Consider the following 18,796-nt stretch of genomic DNA (forward strand, 5'->3'; position numbering starts at 1 on the left):
GATCATTAAGCCACCACAGAGACGGACTGAGAGTAGTCGAATGAATAAGGGACTATATTTGCTCATTACATTTGACATCAATGTAAATATCTGTGTTGGAAAACATTTTTATTTCTTGCAGGTTTATGAGGACATAATATTGTGTTTGTATGCTTTAAAGGGGGAAGATGTGTTATTATGTGTGTACATAATGAAGAACTTCAATTCCCAGTGTGCAATGCAGGTGGTTCATCTGGAACCCAAAGCGACATTGGTGAACTGGTAGAACATGCGCTAAATTGTGGAGCTAGAAGCCTTCATATCTAGAGTCTCCTTTTCATAATTGTGTTAGCATTTAAACACACACAAAATTTGTCTCTTATCAAGACAAACATAACATGTGGGTGCCTGAATGTGTCAACACTTATGGATTACCCCTAGCAGATTGTGTAGTTGTTAAAGCGAACAAACACATTTCACCATATGCTTAAATATACACGTAATCAATCAAACAATCGATCAATCAATCAATCAATCAATCCATCTGAATCTCCAACGCCTTTCTCAAGGAATAACAGAAGTCATGAGCGGGTTGTTTATTTTGGAGCTGGTTGCTGAGCTTTGCCCGCAGAGACTTGTTGACATTTTTGTCAACGTAAGTTATAGCACTATGACAGTGCTCCAGTTTCCTCCCACACGTCCAAACTCATACCAGTTAGTAGGTTAATTGATCATTGTAAATTGTTCTGTGATTAGGCTAGAGTTAAATAGATGGGTTGCTGGTTGGTGTGGCTCATTGGGCTCGAAGGGCCAGTTCTGCTCAAGATCTCTAAGTAAATAAATACATATATGAAGTGATTCAGTGTGTGAAACACTTTGAAATACTTTGATGTGATAAAGTGCTATTTAAACATAACTCTTACTATATGGGATGAATTATCCCATCCTCCTCTTCACAGAACAATATGTCAGACATGAGTTTGAAATGCTCTAAGTTACATGTTTTATTCATGAAGTAAAAATCCAGTATTTATGAAATCTTGAACAATATTATTGGGGGAAAATATAAACATGGAGTACATCATTCACATCCACATGAAAAAGCCTCTGATTCAGAAAGATCAATAATATATCAGAAATACTGACAGCAAGTGTACGAAGAACTAAACAGAAGAATAAGACTGATGGTTTGGTTTGCACTTTGGATGAGGCTTGAGAATAATTCTCAAGATATAAAGTGACACTGTAAAGGATACATGCCTAGAAATACATTAACTAAAGATGAGTCAAAATGGTGCTTCATCCCACTCTGGTTTTGTCAGAAGATATAAGGATGATTTTCTAACATTTAGGAAAGCAATGCATTATGCAAGTTTAACTTACAGATCTCAGTCCTTTTGCATAATTACATGTAAAATGTTTACTTTAGTTATAATCATGTGACAAGTGCAAACATTGCCTCTATATTTCTTTCTCACCATGATGAGAGCAGTTAAGGTGGCAGCTCCCAATGCAACGAAGTAGAGCTGAAACATTCATGTACATGAGAAATTGATATGCAATGCAGGATCGATTGCTATTGCAAGGCTTTTGTTGGCTTCATTAGGGCAGGTAAGAATGGAGCAAGACATTGCAATCTCATGAATCTCACAGAAAAGGCACACCCACGGTATGGGGAGGATGAGAAGGAATGATCCTCAGCTACAATTATTAAAGTTAGTTTTAGTATGCTTGACACGGTTAATTTTGATAGTCTGTTGTGGTGAAAAATAGATCAATGTATGTCATGGAAATGGTAGTGAGATAAACTCAATTTTAGGGTAAGGGTACAATTGAATGGAGTGGTAAATGGAAAAGGATATGGAATAAAACAGATTCTTTAATGCCATTGAAACAAGATCTTTTAAATTTTTAAGTGATTTAAGGGCAGTTAGTGTAGTATTAGCATATATGGTAGGAGATGGCATCAGCGAACAATGTGATCAAAGACAAGATCCTTCAGACAAATAAACTCTTCTTGGGTTTCCAGCCAGGTACAGGTATCAATAACTGACATTTCAATGACAAAAGATGGTGGAGATAGTCATCGAAATGTCAGTTATAAGTGATACCTGTACCTGGCTGGAAGACCAAGAACAGTTTATTTATCATATATGCCAGGAAAGCACTAGATCCTTTATTCTTCAGACATATCATGAAATAACCTCTTTTACCTCCTCTTTCAAACATAGTTCACCTACTATTGGAGCTTGTGACCTACAGTTTGATAGTGTGTTTTCAGGCCGATTGAGTGAGTTGGTGCTTTGGAGTCTCCGAGGTATTTCGGTGAGGTTTCGAGCGAAGTGCATGGCCTGGAGACCAAGTAGCCTGGAGATGGGGAACGAGCCCATGATCGACTCTACATCTCGCTGATATTACCAATTAAAGCATCGAGGAAGATTGAAATCAACGAGGACGAGAGAGGATGGCGAGTGGCTGTTCAGTGCCACCTTGCTGTGAGTGGTTGGTGTCTCCCTCGCTTGCTTGCTGCTCTAAGCGGAATGAACCTGCGTTCGGTCCGCCTCTCTCCCTCTCAGTTACTGTTGCCGGAGGATGGTGCCAGAGTCTTGGGTCCTGGACAAGGTTTAATTGATGTAGTTTGTGGATTGGACTCTGTAGTTCATGTTATGATGTGTTTATGGTTTCTGGTTCTTCCTTTTTTTTTTGTTGCTACATTGTGCAATTTTGATCGGGGCAGACTAGCTCTGCGGCCTGCAGTCAACGAATAACGAAGTGCTAGATTGAACTGAATAGAGCTGAAACTGAACAGTACTAGACTGCTTCATTGACTTTGTGGTTTGATGTTTAATATTCTGTGTCTTACACTCATTTTGTTTGTGTTTGCGTGATTTGTTCTTTTTTGCGTTTTGACGCTTGATGTTCCCTTTTGAATGGGTTCCATGGTTTGCTTTGCTTTGTGGCTGTCTGTGGGAAGATGAATCTCAGGGCTGTATATTGCATACTTTGGTAATAAATGTACTCTGAACCTTTGAATTACAGCGTCAGCTGTAAGATAGGGTTTCAATTCCCACCGCTGTCAGCAAGGAGCAACCTCCCAAGTTCCAAAGACATACGGTTAGGATGAGTGAGCTGTGGGCAACAGAATCAGGTTTAATATCACTGGCATATGTTGTGAAGTTTGTTGTTTTGTGGCAACAGCACACAACAGTACATAAAAAAGCTATAAATTACAATTTAAAAAATATAATAATAAGTAGTGGAAAAAAGAAAGCAAAAAAAAAATGTGGTTTATTGTCCATTCAGAAAAATCTGATAGTGGAGGGGAAGAATCTATTCCAAAAATGTTGAGAGTGTGTCTTCAGGCTCCTGTACCTCCTCTTTGATAGTAACAATGAGAAGAGGACATATCCTGGGCGATGGGGGTCCTTAATGATGGATGCTGCTTTTTTTGAAGTATCAAATTTTGAAAATACCTTCAAGGCAGGGAGGCTGAGTTTACAACTTTCTGCAGCTTTATCGGCTCTGTGCTGTGGACTCTCTATACCAGACAGAGATGCAACCACTTAGAGTGCTCTCCACGGTACATACCAAGTCCCCGCAAACTCCGAATGAAATATTGTACAGACACTGTCGTGCCTTCTTTGTAATTGCATCAATGTCTTGGGCCCAAGATAGATTTCATAAATGTTGACACCCAGGAACTTGAAACTGCTCACCCTTAGTAAAAATGATAATGATAAACAGACTGATGGGTCTCGTGCAGAACATGAATATGATGAAGTTTGTGAGGAATAATGGGCGGAATGCATAGGGGAATTGTGGATGTCCTTGTGCCAGATTTATCACTCCAACCCAGCAGTGCTGCCCATATTTCAAACTGTTTAGTAAACCTAAGATTCTTACTTGAAGTTTCAAACTATGCATCCATTAAAAGATAAGAATTCATTTACATCTCTTCTGAAAATACCGTTTGAACAGAACTCCAAGTTAATACTAAATGCAACCGTAAAGTTAGGATGCAGAGTCTAGGAAGATGATTTTCAATGCAGCACCTTATAGTAGGTTTTATCTAAATAAGACAGTGTGCACTGCTGCTTGGATCGGCTCCAACTGATTATTAACCAACATTGGAATTCACACATAGTACTTAAATGGTCAAAGCATACTGCAGATCTGGCAAAGAACTGGAATAAAAATGCTGTCTGATAGTGAGCCAGGCTTCATGTTCTGACCTGGCAGAACTCATGCTATAAAACTGCAACAAAGTTTGTTTCATCAAATGAGGACATTGTGCCCCCAGAACTTATTTCTCCTCAATTATGAGCAAAAGGCATACTCGTACTGTGCAAAATTTCAGCAGACAGACCGCTTTTTACTCTTCTGCAGATGTATTCCATCTCTGTCCAAGCTATTCCAATATTCAAGCCATTAATTTCAACCATATGAATTAATAAGAGGCAGGCCAGAACAACTTGAAAACAATTAGACAACGGAGAGGCTGCTCTCAGAAGCATGGGGAAAATACTTCAGGAATAGGTCAGATTGAAAGACAGACTTTCCAGTGTTGGATATTTCTCTAAAGAATAGGATTAAGATACCCGGAAGTTTTGACTGTTTATGTTTAATGATATGATTTGCAAACTTGCCTTTCTCTTTGCTGTCTGATTCCAACATGTGTCAGTTTTGAAAGAGGGGAAGTAAGCTGCTGCTGGGGCCGCACCCAACCTCACATGGTTTGCTGCACCACGTGATTCACACATCGCTTAAACAAATTCATGCAGACGTTCCAAAGCTTCTACCTCCACATGCTTGGAGTTGTTAAGTTGCTTTTTTTTTGTGATTCAGATAGAACGTCAAAAGCAGAAAAATATTTGTGGTGGCAAAAAGTTTGGGGGGGGAGGGTGGGTTGTATTCCTGCAAAGCTGCCAGTCAAAACTAGAGAATTTCACCACCGTCATCTGCCAGCGTTAACCCTGCATTATATTTGACCAGCTTTTCTAAAATTTCACTCATTGCAAATTACCCACTACGGATGCAGGCTGAAAGATGTCACCTGTGACTTTAGTATCCAGTAGCTTGTTACATAAACAAGGACACAGGTCTGTTAATTCAAAGGATTTTCATGCCAACATTTCTAGTCCTCAGCTGGCCCTGACACCTTGCAGGGTTTTATCCATTTAGTGAAATAACTGTACAAAGCTTGTCTGTATCAAATCAAGAGTAACAATCAAACCTACTTATCAAATCAGAAACTGGTCAAAAATACCAAAAAGTACCAATCACTGTTTTGGTTGGGAACAGAAAGTGTTTCTCCTGCTAAGAAAGAATGACATTTCATTAAAAGTACAGTTTCAGATACAATAAATACAAACCACCAAGTTGCGCTGTTTCCTACCCTAGTATCTCGTGCTGTTGCTTGCCTTTCTGTTGAGGTCTCCCTGGACTGCTGCGCTTCACACTACTGCTCAACACCGAGACTCCAATCAGACATCCAACAGCTGCAGGTCATAAATTTAGGTCTGTCATGGTTCAAACTAATCATGTGGTACTAGGCACTCATTGCCTTTTATAAATTCACTGCTTGGAATTCCTTTCTACTGCTCTGTCTACATTCAAAACATTTACTAATATTTGAAAAATGATGAACTGGTCATTTTCAATCCTCCAGAGCTGATTATAATAAATACTTGGCAAATGGTTTTCAATTTATATCCAAGTTCTTTGGGAAAAAATACACAATAGAACGCTTGTGGGCTGGGCTGGTCCATAGCACAATGGTACAAACACCATTTGAAGAAATAGTTTAACAAGTGTAAGAGGAAGTTTTGAGCTTGTACTAAGTCACCCCTTTTCTTGAGCTGCAGCCTGCCACAAGGATATCCTGGATGAAACCAGAGTGCTAGTAAACTGTGGGAATTGACAATAACCATTTTCCATTTACCTTAGAGCAAGGTCACACAGAGACTGACAGAGGGAACAAATACTTTATCGTTAAATTCAAGCAGAAGAATTCTTAAGCAAACACGAGGAAACCTGCAGATGCTGGAAATTCAAGCAACACACAAAAAATACTGGTGAACGCAGCAGGCCAGACAGCATCTATAGGAAGAGGTACATTCAACGTTTCGGGCTGAGACCCTTCGTCAGGACTAACTGAAAGAAGAGCTAGTAAGAGATTTGAAAGTGAGAGGGGGAGGGGGAGATCCAAAATGATAGAAAAAGACAGGAGGGGGAGGGATGGAGCCAAGAGCTGGACAGGTGATAGGCAAAGGGGATATGAGAGGATCATGGGACAGGAGGTCCGGGGAGAAAGACAAGGGGGGGGAACCAGAGGATGGGCAAGGGGTATAGTAAAACAGGGACAGAGGGAGAAAAAGGAGAGTGAGAGAAAGAATGTGTGTATATAAATAAATAACGGATGGGGTATGAGGGGGAGGTGGGGCACTAGCGGAAGTTAGAAAAGTCGATGTTCATGCCATCAGGTTGGAGGCTACTCAGACGGAATATAAGGTGTTGTTCCTCCAACCTGAGTGTGGCTTCATCTTCACAGTAGAGGAGGCCGTGGATAGACATGTCAGAATGGGAATGGGATGTGGAATTAAAATGTGTGGCCACTGGGAGATCCTGCTTTCTCTGGCGGACAGAGCATAGGTGTTCAGCAAAGCGGTCTCCCAGTCTGCGTCGGGTCTCGCCAATATATGGAAGGCCACATCGGGAGCACCGGATGCAGTATATCACCCCAGCCGACTCACAGGTGAAGTGTCACCTCACCTGGAAGGACTGTCTGGGGCCCTGAATGGTGGTAAGGGAGGAAGTGTAAGGGCATGTGTAGCACTTGTTCCGCTTACAAGGATAAGTGCCAGGAGGGAGATCAGTGGGGAGGGATGGGGGGGACGAATGGACAAGGGAGTCGCGCAGGGAACAATCCCTGCAGAAAGCAGAGAGAGAGGGGGAGGGAAAGATGTGCTTAGTGGTGGGATCCTGTTGGAGGTGGTGGAAGTTACGGAGAATAATATGTTGGACCCAGAGGTTGGTGGGATGGTAGGTGAGGACCAGGGGAACCCTAATCCTAGTGGGGTGGCGGGAGGATGGAGTGAGAGCAGATGTGCGTGAAATGGGGGAGCTGCGTTTGAGAGCAGAGTTGATAGTGGAGGAAGGGAAGCCCCTTTCTTTAAAAAAGGACATCTCCCTCGTCCTGGAATGAAAAGCCTCATCCTGAGAGCAGATGTGGCGGAGACGGAGGAATTGCGAGAAGGGGATGGCATTTTTGCAAGAGACAGGGTGAGAAGAGGAATAGTCCAGATAGCTGTGAGAGTCAGTAGGCTTACAGTAGACATCAGTGGATAAGCTGTCTCCAGAGACAGAGACAGAAAGATCTAGAAAGGGGAGGGCGGTGTCGGAAATGGACCAGGTAAACTCGAGGGCAGGGTGAAAGTTGGAGGCAAAGTTAATAAAGTCAACGAGCTCAGCATGTGGGCAGGAAGCAGCGCCAATGCAGTCGTCGATGTAGCAAAGGAAAAGTGGGGGACAAATACCAGAATAGGCACGGACAACACATTCATTTTTCTGCCCCAAATTCCAACCTTGCAATCAAACGTTCTTTTGGTGAAGAAGAAGTGGATTGAAAGGGGTCTTTTGAATAAAAGTTAAAAATGAAAATCTTCAAATTTTAAGAAAAGTAATAATTTGAGAAGAAGGCAACTATTTCACAGAACATTTCATGAAGCTTCAGGGTGAAAATCAGCATCCAAAAAAAAAAGCTGATATCAGATCAGCAGGTATAACTTTAAAAATTTTGAAGGCTGATACTAAGTTGCCCAAACACAAGAGGTTCTGCAGATGCTGGAAATCCTGATGAAGGGGGTCCTGATAAAAGGGCTTGGCCTGAAATGTCAACTGTTTATTCCCCTCCATAGACGCTGCCTGACTTGCTGAGTCTCTGCAGCATTTTCTGTTATCCATTTGCCTCCAGTATGAGCTTTAATCAGAGAAGGACAAGGGGTCATATTGTACATTTAGATATGTTAATGAGGTTTGTAACATCATTACTCTACTTTGTAGATTTAATAGTGGCCATGTCAGGTTCTCATATCTTCAGAGACCTGTCAGCTGCATTGGAAGCAAGCACAAATTCAGTAAAATAATTTTACCAAACCATCTATGGGCCCAGCTCCTACAGCCCTCAGCCCCTACAGTATTTGTATCCCTCCCCCAGATACCACTTACAAAGCCCCTAGCAGTCATGGATTGGATTAATACTAGAATCGGACTCTCCTCTCCATGGGGTGAGGGGTTTCTGTCCTTGACCTTATAATCACACACCCATCACACCCCATGTCCAGGACCAGAGAACAGCAAATGAGTCAGAGATGAAACCCCCTTCCTCAGGATAAGCCATAGCTTCAGGTTTGTAAATCAGCCATTCCTGGGATTTAAACATTTTCCAGAGTGTGGGTTTGGCTTTACTGGTGCCTTTGGATGGTCCTTCTCACTGAACACTCGTTCAGCTCCATCGGAATGAGTGCCAACCCCAACCATTGTGGCTAGGAACGTAAAAAGTAACCACATCATGTATCCCATCCGGTACAACTATTGTTGGCAGAGTTTCAGATGGTGATGAGGCACACAGGAGTGAGATAGATCACCTGGCTGAGTGGTGTCACAACAATAACCTTTCAGTCAATGTCAATAAGAACAAAGAATTGATTGTGGACTTCAGGAAGGGAAAGTTGAGGGAGTACACACCAGTTCTCATTGAGGGATCAGAAGTGGAAGGGGTGAGCAGTTTCAAGTTCCTGGGTGTCACCATCTCTGAGGATCTATCCTGGGCCCAACATATTGATGCAGTAACATAGCAGTTATACTTCATGGAGTTTGAGGAGGATCGGTATGTCACCAAAGACACTCACAATCTTTTACGGATGAACCATGGGGAGCATTCCATCTGGTTGCATCACCATTTAATATGGAGAACAACTGGACAGGATCAGAAAAAGCCACAGAAAGTTGTAAGCTCAGCCGACTCCATCATGGGCACTAGCCTCCTTGAGCAGCCGATGCCTCAAAAGGCAGTGTCCATCATTAAGCACACACATCACCCAGGACGTGCCCTCTTCTCATTACTACTATCAAGGAGGAGTTATAGAAGTCTGAAAACACACACTTAACGTTTCAAGAGCAGCTTCTTCCCCTCCACCATCAGTTCTGAATGGACGATGAACCTAGTTCCCTCTCTTTCTGCATTACTTATTTAGTTATATAGACTGTGTGTGTGTGTGTGTGTGTGTGTGTGTGAGAGAGAGAGAGAGAGAAAGAGAGACATTTGTTGTCATTTATAGCTTTTATTATTATGTACTACAATGCACTGCTGTTGTAAATCATCAAATTTCACAACATATGCCAGTGATATTGAATCTGATTCTGATCCTTCTGATCCAGGACTTCAATTCCTCATCGATGAATTCACCTTCACTACCATCCCCTCACCTGGCCAACACAGTCCTTTCTTAACATACCAAATCTGTACACCATCTGCTCCATCAAAGCAGCCAGCCATCTGCAGGTGGCAAAGTCCTTGTGGTATGGCAAAGTCTGGTATGGCAATCCCGCCTTTCAGTTCATAAACCTGTTGAACCCCAATCCAACAAACAACCTATCCCATCAATGAAGCAAATCACTCATCCATAATGTAGTAAACATTCTGCTCAACAATGCACTAATATAGAACACAGAACATATCACCCATGTGCCTATCTAAGAGTTTCTTAAATGCCCCTAAAGTATCTGCCTCTACCACTACCCCTGGGAGCACGTTACATGCACCCACGACTCTCTGTATAAAATATTTACCTCTGACTTCCCTGCTCTACCTTCCACCAATCACCTTAAAATTACGCCCCTTTGCATTAGTCATTTCTGCCCAAGTAGAAAGTCTCTGGTTATCCACTTGATATATGCCTCTTATCATCTTATACACTTTTATCAAGTCACCTCTTCCTCTTTTCCTCCGAGAAAAGTTCTAGCTCACTCAACCTATCCTCATAAAACATGCTCTCCAATCTGGGCAGTATGCTGGCAAATCCCCCCTGCACCCTCTCTAAGGTTTCCTATAATGAGGTGATGAGAACTCATGCCAATGCAACAAACCACATGACTAAGCAATGTAGCACACTACATCCTGTCAATCACAAACCTCCTGTTTCAGTCATGTAGGAAAACTCCTGCCTAAACTCCTACTAAATCTCCTGTTGCCAATGTAGGAATACCTGCTTCACCAGTAGAGCAGTAAGCCTGGCCAACAGAGGCAGTAAATCTCCTACCCCCAGGGCAGCAAGCCTTCTGACTATCCACGCAGCAAATATATGCCCCATCAATAAAGTCTGTTTTTTGCTCCACTAAGGTAACAAACCTCCTGCTACCAGTGCAGTAAATCTACTCCAGTTAATGCAACAAAATTCCTGTCCCCAATGCAGCAAAATCCATGCAGTTCCAATGTAGCAATTCTCCTGCCCACCAACGTAGCAAAGTTCTGGTCTTACTAAAGTAAAATCCCTCTACTCTCCTGCTTAACAAAATTCCTGCCAAAAACCTGGACATTGCAGTGAACTTCCTGTCTTCGTCTGGACAAAATTAACTTCCTGCCTTCATCCCAGATGAAGGGTCTTGGCCTGAAGTTCGGCAGGTCAGGCAGCATCTCGATGAGTTCCTCCAGCTTTCAGTGTCCTTCATTACCAGACTAAATAACGTTGTGTCCCACCAGCGTAGAAAACCTTCTACATGCCAATGTAGCAAAACCCCTATCCTGACAACCCAGCAAAACTTCTGCCCATGAATGTAGCAAAATTTCTGTTGCCAAGGGAGCAAACAATGCGCTTTTCCACTGTAGCAAAGCTCGGGCCACCAGTTTCCAAAATTCCTGCTGTCCAAACAACTTTCCTGTCCCAACTCACACCCCGACCCCATCCCTCAATGTATCAAGCAGCCTTTCATCTGTAAAAATACTAGAAACGCTCAGCAGGTCAGTGGGTATCAGTGGTGAGAGAGACAGAGTTAATGTTGTAGGTTGAAGACCCGTCTTCAAAATTGCAAGTTAACTTTAATTTGCAAAGAGGGTGGGAAAAGAATGATAAGACAAAGGGAATATCTTTAATAGAGTGACAAAAGGGCTGCCATGTTGCAGCGAAATTCCAACCCCAAAGGAAGGAAGATTCGTTAATATGCTGCCAATTCTCCAAATTTTCACCTCCCATTGTGGGAAGGCACTTTTTGGCAATGAGGCAAAGATCCTGCACCAATGAAGCAGACCTCCTGTCAGCCAAAGGAACAAAGTTTCTGCTCAGCTAAGGTAGCAGGACACATGCTCCAGCAATGCTCTAAAATTTAGATCAGTGATTCCCAACCGTTTTTTATGCCATGGACCAATACCATTAAGCAAGGGGTCCATGGACCCCACATTGGGAACCCTTGCTCTAAATCTTCTGGCTCACCATGGCAGCAAACATTCTACTGCCCATAGCAGCAAACAACACCCAACATCGCAACCGGCTTCCTGCCATGCCAATACAATAACATCATTTTTTGTTCCAAACTCCCCATTGCAGCGAAACAGTGGTCCATCAACACAGTAGACATCCAAAGACCATAGAAAAATATAGTACATGCCCTTTTACCCATTCTGTCAGTGTTGGCCATGATGCCAATATACCCCATAATTCCATGCCTGTTCTTGTAAATGCCTCTTAAAAGTTGTTATTGTATCTGCTTTCATCACTTCTCCTGAAGTGTATTAAGTGCAACTACCAGACTTTCTGTAAAAATACTTGCCTCGTTTATCTCCCTTAAACGTTTATTTTTTTATCTTAAAGCTAATACCCTCTGCCATTTGATACTTGCACCTTGAGAACAACATGCTGACTACCTGCCCAGCTCATGCATCTCATAAATATGTACACTTCTGTACGGTCACCCCTCCACCTCCAATGTTCCAGTGAAAACAAGCCGAGTTTGTCCATCTGATAATATAGAGCATAGAACATGGCAGCACAGTAGAGGACCTTCGGCCCCACGATGTTGTGTCAACATTTTAACCTGCTCTAAGATCAATCTAACCCCTCCCTCCCACATGATCCCATATTTTTCTCTGTTCCATGTGCCTACATAAGAGTTTCTTAAATGCCCCTAATGTATCTGCCTCCACTACCACCCCTGGCAGGGCATCACACACACATACAGCTAATATACCTTCACCCAGGGAACATCTTGGTGAACATCTATAAAAGAACAGCGCCCTTCCTGCGAAATGGCAACCAGCACTACACACGTTACTTCAAATGTGGACTAACTGAAATTTCATAGAATTTCCTGACTTTTATATCTGACGGCCCAAGTGATGAAGGCAAACATGTTGTACATCTTCTTTACTGTGTCTACTTACATTGATGTTTGGCTAGATGTTTTGCGAGCTAAATTTAGTTGGCAAAATTCTTGCTCTCCAGTTCACAAATTGTACACACCATCAACTCTCACCTCATGAACTTAGCAATGCTCCTACCTTCCAAAGTACAAATATCCAGCCTGCCAAATAACACACCTTCTACCCAATCAATGGATCCAAAGATCTCTTGACCAGCGTAGCAAATGTCTTGCCACCAATGAAGTGAACAAACAGCCGTCGATGTAACAAACCTATGGTCCGCGAGCTGAGCAAAATTTGACCAACCAACACAGCAAAGCATCTGTCCCACCATTGTAGCAGACCTCTTGCTCTCAAGCTGTCCATTGTAGCAAATTATCCACCTCACCAAGCACTAAAGCATCTGTGGGAACAGAAATACACTTACATTTTCAGGCTAAAGACTTCTCTGTCAGGCCTGCATCCTTAATTCTCTTTCTCTCTCAATGGAAGATGCCTGATCTGCTGCGTACCTCCAGCACTTTCTGTTTCCATTTTAGATTTCCAGTATCAAGTCTCCTCCCTCGCCAGAGTATCAAATCTTCTAGCTGCAGCAAGCCTTTTCCCTTCTGATGCAGAGCAGGCAGTGCTTGCTATATTGCTTACTTTGCTGTATGGGTAGGACAGGTTTCTTCCTACATGGTTGGGCATATTGTATGCAATATTCATGGGGAAGGGGATTCGCTACATTGATAACAGGAAATTTCCTGCAGTTGGGGCCAGAGGTGCTGAAGTATCTGCAGGCCAGTTAGATTAATTCGCATTGTATTGCCCCGTAATGCAGTGCATCTCCTCTCTGAAATGCAGCCTGGGCCTTTCGATCCCTCTAGAGAAAACAAAGCCTTTGTATAATGAAGAGAAAATCTGCAGATGCTGGAAATCCGAGCAACACACACAAAATGCTGAATGAATTTAGCAGGCCAGGCAGCATCTAGTTCAAGTACAGTCGACGTTTCAGGCTGAAACCATTGGGCAGGACTTTTGTATAATTATTATTTGTGAGAGTTTCAGATTTTAATTGGTATTTAGCGTTGCCTTATATTATGTAATAAACTTTTCTCAATATTTTAAAATACATTAACATTTTTTTTTGTTTTTAAACTTTCCCAAATGTTACCGAACATTTGTGAATGCCAAAGATGCTCATGAGCTTTCAGAGGTCCCGATCACACCGATGAAACACATTGTTTTGGTGCGTGAAGAAAGGATAAAGCAGTGCCTCGTCTCATGTGGCAGGAAATGCTAGGAATGCAGCAGTCTTGACCAGGATGAAAATAAACTGGAGGCACTTAAAAAGCTGGCAGCACTTCAGAATCAGAATCAGGTTTAATATCAATGTGAAATTTCTTGTCTTGCGGCAGCAATAAGTGAAAAATACTATAAAATACCATAAGAAACTAGATATGGAAAAAACTTAAATTAAGTTAAATAAAAAGAGAGCAAAAATAGTGATGTAGTAGTCACTGGTTCAGTGCCCATTGAGATATCTGACGGTGCAGGGGAAGAAGCTGTTCCTCAAACATTGAGTATGTGTCTTCAGGCTCCTGTGGCGTCTCCCTGATGGTAGTAACAAGAAGAGAGCACGTCCTGGGGGATGGAGGTCCCTACTGATGGATGTTGCCTTTTTGAGGCATTGCCCTTTGAAGATGTTCCTGATATTTAAAAGTAGAAGTTACCCGGTCCGATGAGATGTGACCTGATGCAAAAGGATGGAAGACTTGAAGCAACAGCGGCTTGGCATAATCTTCCGAAAATCCTTAGACAAAACAGCAGAGGCTTGTTTAAAGTATTGTATCTGTGTTTAAATGTGTAGAAAAGGTTTAACCACTAGTCACAAAACAACAATTCAAATGTCAAAAGGAGATAGCATTTAGAAACAAAAATTAATTATTACTAAGAAATAGTAGATTTATTAAATTTAAACGTTGTTCATTAACTTGATTGAATTCTTTGATAATGTAACAGAGAGAGTGATGACGTTATTGTTGTGTGTACTCTCTTGAAGAAGGCGCCAGGCGAAGTATACAGTAACAGATGTGTTAACAAAACTGAACCTCATGGGATAAAGTAAGAGTTGCTGAGTGGATACAAAACTGGTGCAGAGAACAGGATAAAAAACTGTTCATTGAGATTGAATCAAATTGTACAGTGCCGTTGGAAACACAAGAGACTGCAGATGCTCGAATCTGGAGCAAAAGCAAAACAAGCTGCTGTAAGAACAGTGTGGGCTGAGCAGTATCTGTGTTGGAATGAAGTGGTCAACGTCATGGGACAAGACCACGTATTAGCGCTATAGTGCTATCCCCTTGATATTTTGACCCCTGTTCTTGTTAATAGAAACTATCAGCCTGCATTTGGGTTTGCAATAATAATTTCTTTACTTTTGGATGACAAAAAACTCAATAATGTAGTGAACGGTGACAAAGACTTCAGAAAGACAGACATACTTGGTTAATGGGCAGATGCACTTTAACATCTTTAGATTAAATGGTACCAGGTTAAAGGGGATGTGGAGGATGGGCACACATATCAAAAAATAGTCAGAGTAGTTGAAAAGACATGCAAGATCTTTGGCTTCATAAATATGACCACCAGAAATCACACGGAGCATTGAAATTTCACTGCTTAGGAGCCAAGTAAAACAATGGTCCATATTTTGCTGGTAAGTGCCAGTGTTTCCACACAGATACATCATCCTTGTAGGTACCACCAAGTTCAGTACCTACTCTTGAATGCAAGAAGTCATGAAGGTGTTGGATGAGTTCTGCTGGTGTGCACCACACATAGACAACATTTGGAGTCTAACAGTGCAGCAGGATGCTGGGAAATCTGTTGTCAGCCCTCTCCAGATTTAACTATTTTGTAGGGCTTTGGAAAAGGGAAGTAAATACATTTTTCTAAGTATTTGTTGTATTTTAACTCTTTTTTAATTAAGTCTTAAAATATTTCAATTGTTTAGTTAATTTTCATAATTTTGATTTTTTAAAAATACACTTGACATTAGCAGATGGCAAAGCTGGACAATAAGGTGGGCCCTCAGATCCGGCCTGGTACGTTTTGGACTGTGGAGAGCAAAGCAGCAAGTGTGGGCTATGGGCTTCACTCAGAAAAATCTGGGTCTGTAAATTCTGCTCTGGGCACTAGGTTTTAACAAGGCAATATAAGAAATCCTTAATATAGTACCAGGAATGGGCCTCATCAGTTATGTGGAAACAGGTCTTGTTTTCTTTGGAATAAATAAGGACAAAACTAAATCTCAAAAAACATTAAGGATTTTATTAGAGTTAATAAGGAGAAAATATTTCCATTAGAAAAAGAATTTTGACACTTTCTTATCTAATAAGTTGTTATCATGTGGAAGGCACTATCTAAAAAGGTGATGGCAACAGAATTTTAAAAAGGGAATTGGAAAACTCTTGAAAGGGAATTTTTTGCCAGGATTTGAGGAAAGAACAGGGATTAAGATACATTGGATTGTCTTTACAAGGAAGTGTCTACTCAATCTAAAGGAAAAAGTTAATCACACAGGCATTGAGATGCAATGATCAAATGACATATTAACAATTTTTTGAACATGAATATGTCATGGATAAATGTTTTCCGAATATTTTCTTTGCAATGCTGTTGATAGATTCCAAGACATAATCAAACAGAGATCAATGCAGATCCATCTATTGTTGGTCAGTGTGTATAATAGATCTCTAAGAGCTCCAGCTTCCCATAGTATAACTACTTGTGATCTACCACGTAGTTGCCACTCCCATTTTCAAGCAAACACAGATTTCTTGTCCGTCAACGTTCCAAATGTAAGCATGATCTTCGAGTTTCTACAAGGGTCTCATTCCACTAGACCCATCCTGCTTCAATGCTACCAACAGGCTCTACTTGTTTGTTAAAGCTCTTCACCTTTAACCCTGCTTTCCCTGGTCAGATATTCAAGCGCCTTGGCCTCTTTCTATTGAGATCTTTGTTTCTTTCTTAGCTCCTCTCTATTTTCCTTCTCTCTAAAGTCCATCCATTCATTGAGTTTCCTCCCAATTCCCCTCTCGGCAGCTTGATAGTTGTTTATCTGCTGGGATTTTTTTTTTGCTTAACATTGTATAATTGCAAGTTGTTATTGCTGCTGTTCATCATAATTTAGCATGTATCCTGCTGTTTGCCTGCACACTTTACAGCTAGTCTACAACTAGCCTCTGGATGTCCATTTGTTTATCTATTGCTGGGTTTGTATTGATTAACGACTGTTCTGCATCTGGACAGTGGGGCTCAGTCCTTCTACAGGTTTAGCTCCTTTGTACTGTGCAGTGTCTCTGGTGACTGGCTTCTGCTCTCCAAAGGTTGATGTTTTTCCATATCATACTTCAGTACATTTACACTATCACATCAATGAATATTTCAAAGATCAGTTTTGTGGATATGAGCTAAAAACCCAATTCCTAGCCTAGCAATTTAATAAAATTTAACATCTTGCCTGACAAGCTATTGCCCCATGTCATGTATAGTAAATTATATTTTCTACGTTACTTCAGGCTTTTATCACAGACCAGGAAAGTCTTTTTTTTCTCTGTCATTAGATACTGTATCAAATAAGAAGTCAGCTTTTACTTTGATTAACTGGTAGCTAAAGAACAAATTATTCTTTTGACATTCCAATTAAAAAGCATAATTACAGTTATACTTTGCAGCGGCAAACTGAAGTCATTATTTAGCCGTTGGAGCCTTTCTTGTCATATTCTGAAGTGCAGGACTGATTTACAGGTCCTTTGGTAGTAGGATTTCCTATGTCCCAATCATTCGGTTAATACAGCACATTTCCAGCTACGTGAAACGTTCACCTTTCTGTGGTTCCTTTGAAATGCTTGCACAATCAAAAATCAGAACTATTAGTTTTATTAAACCTCTGAAATGGCATTCAAGGTGCAGGTACAGATTTGAGGGATGAATTATGATAGGTACCCTATTGATGAGGCTGAAGTGTTACAGCGGTCAATGACAACCTGATGTAAGCAGAGCAGGCCAAGCATTGACCAACTAGCAGGCATTACTGACACTATGGATCTCCGCACCCCAGCCAATGCCCTTTCTTAACCTTGCACTACTGAAGTTATCTTCAGCAGCCATGTTATTTAAAGAGCATGTCCATTAGTTAGAGCAGGGGTTGGCAACCTTTTTGCCTCTGTGAGCCGGATCGCGTATTAATGAGCCAGATAAATGCCATAAAAACTTGAAATATGGGAAGTATCCCTTTAAATACATCTAGTTATGTTTTGCCTCAAATTAATGAATAACGCATGCTAGAAAATCATTTGTGCTTAGCCAAGGATACCAATTACTAACCAAAGAACTCAGTTTAGTTGCAATTTATTTCAATTAAGATATGTTTTGAATCTATTAAATGGACACAAAGAATCTTTAAACATAAAACGTATGAATATGATGCATTGAATGGTGGTAAATTAAGTATAATAAAAAGGAAAATTTTAATGCAAACAGTTGATAAATCAATGTGAAACTTGATGTTGTTTGTTGCTTGAAAGCTTCTCATATTGGGTGTCAGACTTGTTGATGCCAAGAGCAAGATTTTATCCAGATGGGCATCAGTCAATCTTGTTCTCAAATGGTTCTTGGTGTGCTTCATTTTTGAAAATAATTGCTCACACAGATAAGTGCTGCCAAACAATGATGCCTTCTTTTTTGCATGGTCCACTAAGTTAGGATACTTCCCACTTGGATGAATATATTTTCTACAGAAGTCAAGCACTGACACATCTTCAGAATGAAATTTCAATCTCAATATGTCATCACACTGCATCTCAATCAATTCCATTTGAAAAATTCCTGATGCAGTGTCCACTTCCACATCAAATGGAGTAGCGAACAGCTTGAACTCATCTGCAGGCAAGTGAAAATCAGCAAAACGAAATGAAAACTCCTTTCTCAATTCTTGGACCATATTCACAAAAATGCCTGGATCTAGTGCTTTACTTTTTTGAAAAGTGGGCAAATGTGCACAAATTTGAACAATCCCATCTGAAAACCTGCGCATGCACGGAGAGTATCTAATACATATTAATAAGGTAGTCTGCCTTCCCGTCACTCGTATATACCAGTGTTTGGTTTGGAACAAAACAGAACCTGGGGCCAGTGTAACAAGATGCCATGCATATCCATCAGTGTGGTTGTGTGAAACACTCAAAATAAGGAAAAATCGCTCGCAGGCTGGACAAGCATAGTATCCCAACATTTGCTTGCGGGCCGTAGGTTGCCTACCCCTGAGTTAGAGGATAGTTACTGATTGATGTAGTCCAACAGTTGCTATGGTAGCACAAGTGTCTGGCTCTTTCTAATAGTGTTGATGGAAATGTG

At 41.2% G+C, this 18,796-nt stretch overlaps 1 protein-coding gene across 8 annotated transcripts in view; it reads right to left on the reverse strand.

Annotated features, from left to right (window-relative positions):
* LOC140200156 (gamma-sarcoglycan-like) overlaps positions 1–18,796 on the reverse strand; it is a 630,311-nt gene that overhangs the window by 450,047 nt on the left and 161,468 nt on the right. For 2 of the 8 annotated variants that reach the window (XM_072263052.1, XM_072263049.1), the window contains exon 1: positions 5,352–5,458. The exons of 4 other annotated variants lie outside the window; for them this stretch is intronic. The gene's annotated coding sequence lies outside the window, so the exon portion shown is untranslated. Of the gene's footprint in view, positions 1–5,351; positions 5,476–18,796 lie in introns of those variants that run through there. 2 more of the 8 variants (XM_072263046.1, XM_072263044.1) reach the window with 2 other exon arrangements.

This window comes from Mobula birostris, chromosome 7 (assembly GCF_030028105.1).
Source record: "Mobula birostris isolate sMobBir1 chromosome 7, sMobBir1.hap1, whole genome shotgun sequence".
NCBI lineage: Eukaryota > Metazoa > Chordata > Chondrichthyes > Myliobatiformes > Myliobatidae > Mobula > Mobula birostris.